Source organism: Coturnix japonica, chromosome W (genome assembly GCF_054131305.1).
Source record: "Coturnix japonica strain WE chromosome W, WE-NBRP24, whole genome shotgun sequence".
NCBI classification, from domain to species: Eukaryota; Metazoa; Chordata; class Aves; order Galliformes; family Phasianidae; genus Coturnix; species Coturnix japonica.
The window spans coordinates 13,091,581-13,099,666 of record NC_140701.1 but is presented as its reverse complement, the minus strand read 5'-3'; the positions used below and the strand labels follow the sequence as shown (position 1 = coordinate 13,099,666).

At 47.6% G+C, this 8,086-nt stretch overlaps 1 pseudogene; it reads right to left on the bottom strand.

Annotated features, from left to right (window-relative positions):
* Window positions 1–4,203: 4,203 nt before the first annotated feature.
* Window positions 4,204–5,169, bottom strand: LOC146754529 (olfactory receptor 14C36-like; annotated as a pseudogene).
* Between the last annotated feature and the right edge of the window lie 2,917 nt (window positions 5,170–8,086).

The following is an 8,086-nucleotide window of genomic DNA, read 5'->3' as shown; positions in this document are numbered from 1 at the left end:
GTGTGGTCCACTGGGCCAACCGGTCATTCAAAGACTGCTTAAAGGATGCAAAGAAAATAGGAGGAGCACGCTCAAAAACCACCATTCCTGAACTATTAGTTGCATTAGTTGCTCCCTCTGGAGCTGCATGCAGATACCAAGTAAGCGTTGCTAACCATGCTTTCAATCCGTTATACATTCCTATGGCTTCATAGGAAAAAATGGCTAGCTTAAGAATGGTCCAATATGTTTGGAGCATCACAAAAGAGGAACTAATGACATGCAGTCCCTTGTAAAACAAATTTACTAGAGAAAACTTTTTTTTTTTTTTCTTCAATAGAGAGGGAAAAAAAAAAGTGAAAAAAGCAAAGCTCAGCAGTGTTTACAAAATATCCCGGATTATTGGCAGTCCGCCTGGACTTTCAAGATCAAGGGCCTCAGTAGCATAAAAGCATTCCCTAATGTAGAGAGCCACACCACCACCTCTCTTTCCTTGCCTATCCCTCCTGAAGAGTTTGTAGCCATCCATTGCAGCGCTCCAGTCATGGGAGCAATCCCACCACATTTCTGTTATGGCAACTAGGTCATAGTTTGCCTGCCGCACAATGGCTTCCAACTCTTCTTGCTTGTTGCCCATGCTGTGTGCATTAGTGTAGACGCACCTCAGCTGAGCCCCTCGCCTCTCTCCTAATACCTAATACTATCTAGTTTAAAACTCTCTCTACAAGTACCACCAGCTCCTGGGCAAGTATCCATTTCCCTTTTGGAGACAGGCAATTCCCATCAGCCAACCTCAGGCCAGGTACCAAGTAGACTGCCCCATGATCAAAGAATCCAAAATTTTTGCATTTGCACCAGCCTCTCAGCCATGCATTTATAAGATGACTTTTCCTGATCATCTCAGTGTTTGTCCCAGCCACCAAAGGAATACTGGCAAACACTACTTGTATGCCCGCTCCATCAACTAACTTCCCCAGTCTCCTAAAATCATTTTTTATAATCCTCAGGCTCCTGTCAGCAATCCCATTGCTGCCGGCCTGAACTATCAATGAAGGGTAATAATCAGAGTGGCGGATAAGGCTGGGGAGTTTTCTAGAAATATCCCTGACCCAGGGATCAGACTAATCTACAGACTAAGACGGAGAAAAAGAAAAGGATAACAATTTTGCCAAATATATATATACACAGAACAGAACCTTCCACTCTCCTCTCTGAGCCCTTTCCATCAGTTCTCAGCTGGCTTCTCTTCCATCCCCAGGCAGACCTCAGTGCACTCTCACAAAAAGCAGACTTTCCTCATCTTCCTTGCCCATTCGTCATAAAGAGTCCATATCCAGGTTGGTACAGTTCAGAGGTGGGAACCACCCCAACATGTCTCTGTGAGCCAAACGAGACCCTAGGTCTGGAAAGCCACAGAGATTTCGAGCTCACTGAGTGATTGTTTGTGGTCCTCTCATTAATGTAAAGACTCATCAAGAGCATCCCCTTCCAGAAGCATGATTTGATTTAGCCTGGCTGGGCCTTGCATCTACATCGTGGTACTGGTGTTCAGAAAGTGGCACACAGGTACGAGACCCATTGTGGGGCTCACAGTTGTTCATCAAGCACTGAGACTACCAGGGCATGTCTTTCCTGAAGGTCCTCAGCTGCATTTTCCAGCTGGCTGAGAGTGTGCTGGACACCCCAGGGAACTGCCATTCAGATGAGAGCCCAGATCAAATGAAGGTGTCATCAGTGAGAGAATGTAGGTGTGTCACAGTTGTGGAATGCCTTAAGCTCTGGAATTTTCAGTAGATGGGGAACAGAGAAAGATCCGTCTCTTCTCCTGGTGAGCTCATCTATTTGGTCAGCTAAATAACTCTGCGGTCTCAAGTGCCCATTACGCACAGGATCACAGAATCATAAGGGTTGGAAGGGACGTCCATAGATCATGGAGTTCAAGCCCCCTTCCAAATCAGCTTCCCTACACCAGGTAGGTGTCCAGGATGGTCTTGAGTATCTCCAGAGAAGGACACTCCGCAGTACCCTTGGACAGCCTGTTCCAGTGCTCCATCGCCCTCACCGTAAAGAAGTTCTTCCACACATTCGTGCAGAACTTCCTATGCTCCAGCTTAGTCCATTTCCCCTTGCCCTGTCTCCATGTACCACTGTAAAGAGACTGGCCTTGTCACTATGGCCCCCACACCTCAGATATTTATAAATCTGGATTAGATCCCCTCTCTGTCAGCTTTTCTCAGGGCTAAACAGACCCAGCTTACTTAGTCATTCTTCATAGGGGAGATGCTCCAGGCTCTTCACCATCTTTGTGGCCCTTTGCTGGACTCTTTCCAAGAGATCCCTGTCTTTTTTGTACTGGGGAGCCCAGAACTGGACACAATATTCCAGATGAGGCCTCACCAGGGCAGAGTAGAGGGGGAGGATCACCTCCCTCGACCTGCTGGACACGCTCTTTTTAATGCACCCCAGAATGCCATTGGCCTTTTTAACCACGAGGGCACACTGCTGCCTCAGGGCCAACCTGTCATCCATCAGGTGTCCACCCAGGTCCCTCTCAGCAGAGCTCCTCTCCAGATACTCATCCCCCAGCCTGTCCTGGTGTATGCAATTATTCCTCCCTAGGTGCAAGACTCTACACTTGCTTTTGTTAAACCTCATCTGGTTTCTTTCTGCTCAGCTCTCCAGCCTGTCCAGGTCTTGCTGAATGGCAGCACAGCCTTCAGGCGTGTCATCCAATCCTCCCAACTTTTTTTTATCAGCAGACATGCTGAGGGTGACCAATATCCCCTTGTGAAGGTCACTGATGAAGATGTTGAACAAGACTGGATGCAGCACCAACCCCTGGGGGACACCACTGGTTACAGGTCTCCAGCCAGATTCTGCACCACCACCGATGACCCTGTGCGCTCTGCCAGTCAGCCAATTCTCAACCCACTTCACTGTCCACTAGTCTATTCCACATTTCCTCAGCTTTGTTATAAGGATGTCGTGGGAGACAGTATCAAATGCCTTACTGAAATCAAGGTAGACTACATTCACCACTCTCTCCCCATCCACCCAGGATGTGAAAACATCATAGAAGGCCACAAGGTTGGTCGAGCACGACCTCCCCTTGGTGAACCCATGCTGGGTACTCCTGATAACCTCCTTTTCTCCCAGTTGTCTAGAGATGGCATCCAGCACAAGCTGTTCCATCATCTTTCCAGGGACAGAGGTGAGGCTGACTGGCCTGTAACTACCTGTATTTTCCTTCTTGCCTTTTTGAAGACTGGAGTGACATTGGCTATCCTCCAGTCTTCAGGCACCTCCACCGTTCTCCAAGATGTCTGAAATATGATAGAGAGCGATTCAGCAATCACCTCTGCCAGCTCCCTCACCACCCATGGATGCACCCCATCGGGTACCATGAATTTATGAACATTGGTGTGGCAAAACTCTTTCCTGACTAAAGGGAAGTCCCTCAGTCCCCAGACCCTCTCAGTAAGCTCTAGGTTCTGGGATTCCTGATGGAGAGCTTTTTCACACAAGACAGAAGCAAAGAAGGCCATCAGTATCTCCATCTTCTCAGAATCCCTTGTTACCAGAACACCCCCCTCACTTAGTAGGGGACCCACAGTCTCCCTAGTCTTCCTTTGACTGCTAACGTACTTTAAAAAGCATTTTTCATTATCCTTTTGTCACATTCAATCCCAGGTGGTCTTCAGACTTCCTTGTTCCATCCCTGCAGGCCCTGACTACATGTGGTCAGACACTTTTTCCACATTTCAAGGACCTTCTTCTTCCCTTTCAGTTTCTGCATGAGCTCCTTGCTCATCCACAAACAAACCACAAAAAAACAAAACAAAAAAAAACAAACAAACAAAAAAAAACAACCAAGAAAACAAATGCAGCGACTCGGCACGGACTCAGATGTGAACGATCCAAATCGTTTATTACAAGTTCTCACATCCCTTATATACCTTCACAAGTTGTTATTTTCTAGCTTTCCCATCCGCCCTTACAACTTTCGCAAACACCTTATATGTCAACAAAGCATTCTACAAAACACTTTTCAACTGTCCATGCAGGCACATATCCAATCAGAGCTGTGAGACTCTTCTTCTCCTTGCAGAGGTGTCCTTGGTTCCCATGCTGTTTATCTTGCTCCACAGCTGCTGCTCTGAACAGCTTTTCTTGTATCCCCACAAACAAACAATAAAGGAGAGCTTGATTCAGTAGAAAGCTGCATTACAAGTCATGAATTCCAAAAGATGGGCAGTTCACTGCAGTTGAAACACATCTGGTCATCACTTTCTTTACCACATCCCTGACCTCCCTGTTCCTCATTCTGTAGATGAGGGGGTTAACTGCTGGTGGCACCACTGAGTACAGAACTGCCACCATCAGGTCCATGGATGGGGAGGAGACAGAATAGGGATTCAGATAGGCATAAAAGCCTGTGATGATAAATAGGGAGACCACGGTCAGGTGCGGGAGACACGTGGCGAAGGCTTTGTGCCATCACTGCTCAGAGGGCACCTGCAGCACAGCTATTAAGATCTGCACATAGGACAACACTATGAAAACAAAGCAGCCATAGAATAAACTGGCACTAAAAATGATAAATACAACTTCCCTGAGATTTGATTCTGAGCAGGAGAGCTTGAGGATCTGGGGGATTCCACAGAAAAACTGGCTGACAACATTGCCTTGGCAGAGAGGCAGTGAAAACGTACTGGCAGTGTGCAGAAGAGAGAGGAGAACCCCAGTGCCCCAGGCAGCTGCTGCCATGGTGGCACAAGCTCTGCTGTCCATCAAGGTCCCGTAGTACAAGGGCTTGCAGATGGCAACGTAGCGGTCATAGGACATGATGGTGAGAAGGAAATACTCTGCTGAGGCAAAGAAGATAAAGAAAAAGAGCTGTGCAGCACATCCTGTATAGGAGATGGCCCTGGTGTCCCAGAGGGCATTGGCCATGGCTTTGGGGAGAGTGGTGGAGATGCATCCCAGGTCAAGGAGGGCAAGGTTGAGGAGGAAGAAGTACATGGGGGTGTGCAGGGGCTGGTCGCAGTCTACGGCTGTGCTGATGAGGCTGTTGCCCAAGAGGGCAGCCAGGTAGATGCCCAGAAAGAGCCAGAAGTGCAGGAGCTGCAACTGCCGCGTGTCTGCCAACGGCAGCAGGAGGAACTCACTGATGGAGCTGCTGTTGTGCATCTGCTGTTCCTGGGCTTGGAGTCCTGCTCAGAGTGCAGAAGATAATGACAATTCCAGACCATTCTCAGAGACACTCCTCCTGGTATACTATAAAAGTTTTCCTTTCCCTTTGGAAATCCCATACCCGGCACACAGCCCCTGGGGCACAGCAGGGACCCTGCTCTGCAGGACAGCCCTGGGCACCCGCCTGCAGCCCCGGCTGCACAGCCTGCAGCCGTTCTGGGTCACGCAGCCCTCAGGGCTGTGTTCTGACGCTGCATCACAGAAGCCCTCAGCTGGAGCAGAAGGCTTTTTCCACAGTAAAGAAACATGAAGTGCCTGCAGCCAGATCTGCTATGGGATGTCCCCAGTCTAGTGATCCCTCCTGAAAAAGAAGCTGTGTTGCCTACTGTAAGAGACTTACCATGTCGTTGTCTGTGTGCAATGCTCCTGCAGTGAGCTCACAGCCTGCTCACACCATACACACTTTGTGAGCTCTCTCTCCCTTCTCTTCTATCCTCATGTCACCTGCAGCTCATGCCCCAGCCCTGCTGTGCTGTGCACAAGAGCTTCTCCTTGGCACAGAGTTCTCTCTGCAGCGCTGCCCACTTGTATGATCTCTCTGTGTCCCAGGAGCCTGGCCCAGCTCAGCAGCAGAGGATGTTATTTTTGTCTTTCCCACTCGTCTTCCCTGAGATGTCCCTGGGTCTTCTTGGCCAACAACTCCTGAAAAACAACAGCATCCTGACCGTACTTTGAAATCTGTTGAATTAAACACCGGATTTCAAGTGGTTGGTGATTAATTCCAGACATGTGGTGAGTCCTCCCGTAGAGTGCTGAAACAAATATGGTACACAGACAAGGACAGGGAATCATAGAATCATAGAATGACCAAGGTTGGAAAAGTCCTAAAAGATCATCCAATCCAGCTGTTCACCTATCACCAACAGCTGCCACTATACCATGTCCCTCAACACAACATCTAGTTGTTCCTTGAACACTTCCAGGAGACTTGCAGAATCGAACTCCATAACCACAAAGTAGTTCTAAAGCAGGTATGTTTAATGAGTGATGAGCATACACCCTGGTGTAAGGGGGATAGCTCCACCTCACTTGCACACCATTATGAGAAAGTGTGCTGCAAATATAGGCTGAACTAATACATCATCAATAGCTGTCAGGAATTGGAATACATATTCATTACATTCCTGAGACCCCATTAGCATGCAGTCCCTCCCCCCTTGTGCGCATGGTGAGTCGTGGGGATGGTGGGGGATGAAGGCTCATCGTCTTCCTCGCTGTAAACTTTCAACTCTGTAGGAGGGGCAGCCCCCAAACTGGTTCCAGTTTGCCCTATGGACATCTAATCACCTCACTGTTCTCAGGCTGTTGCATCCTTATGGCCTTTATCCCCCTTGTTATTGCACTCAGTGTCTGCACTCCCCATTCTTCTAACAGCTTTGACATAAACGATCTTTTCACTCTTCCTGTCCCAGTTTCTGTGACAGTTTCTTTCTCTCCCTTACTGTGGGGCCCTTTTCTCATCCTTCAGTTGGTTTGGTGATTCCCCTGTTTACTGTCATAAAGATACTGGGTTTTTGAAGGCGAGTTTTGCACATGCGCACACAACACACAGAAACCCCCACTTTGTCCATCTTAGCATAGCATCCACGTAATTTCAACACCTGCACAAAAGTAGGACAAAAATATCCTTTTTATGCATGTCTGTGGGTGTATTTGTAATTCTGGCATAAGCAAACAGTTTCACTGATGAAAGTCTTAGACTTAAATCTGGTGTCAAATTTACAAAGTATTAGGTTGTGCATTTCTGAAATGCACTGTTCTGGGGAACAAAATAATAATTAAAAAAAAAAACACAACCGAAAGACAGTCAAAGAGACAATAGATGGCCACACATATTGCCATGCCTAGACAGGATTTCCTGTTCGCTCTAGGTCCAGGGTTCTTGACTGCATGTCTGTCGGTGCTCAGTCGAGTTAGAGAGCTCTCTTAGTTTCTTGTAGCATCAGTGTAGTCTCTATTGTGTTCAGCGTACATCTTATATAGCATTCACTTACAAGCAAGACATTCCTGTTCCTCAAACAGTTCTTCTAATCAGTTAATTGATCCCAGCTTCTCCCAAACAACAGTGATAAAGGATGAAAGGTTTCTTAAGAATAACAGGATTAACAATGCATATCAGTGGAACCTCCTGTCCATCCTTAGAAGCAAACAGACACTGCTTGCTCTTCTCTCACACTCTGGTCTTCGAGGGTTTCACAGTGATAAGGTCTACCAAAGACTCTGATAAGCTCTTTGGTGACTTGCTCGCAGTAAAATCCACCCCCACGCATGTCATTCCAGCCTGTCTCCCCAAATGCACCAAATCATGGCCAAAATCAGTTTCTGGTGTTTGCTAAGGGTGGCATGGTATGTTGATACTGAGGAGGGAGATGATTCTTGCCTGCCAAAGGATGTGTCAATTGCCAGCTCTCTGACATGCCCATGCCTTACACCCACACCACACTCATTGGCCACGGAAATAAATGAGTTGGAAGTAAATTTTCCTTCAGAAGACTTTTCCATCCAAAAATGCTGATTAGACTGAATTGAAATGTTCCACGGAAACGTTTCGATTCCGCCAAAGCTTTCAGTGGAAATAATCAGGCCTTGGCTAGGCTGTCTGACAGGCAAGCTTGCCTTGCCTGCTGCCAGCTCACCCACCTGCCTACGTATCATTGGCCTTAGGCACTCTGGCTGCAAGTTTTCCCAGCCAACAGGCTTCTGTAGGGCAAGGCACCAGCTTGGTGTTGGCTCTTGCCATGCTCCCTGCATGGGGCAGCACCATAACCATGTGCTCCCTCACCTCTGGAGATGGAATTCTGATTCTGAAAGTTTATTTTGATTCCTTACTTGTGATTTATTTATTTATTTTCTT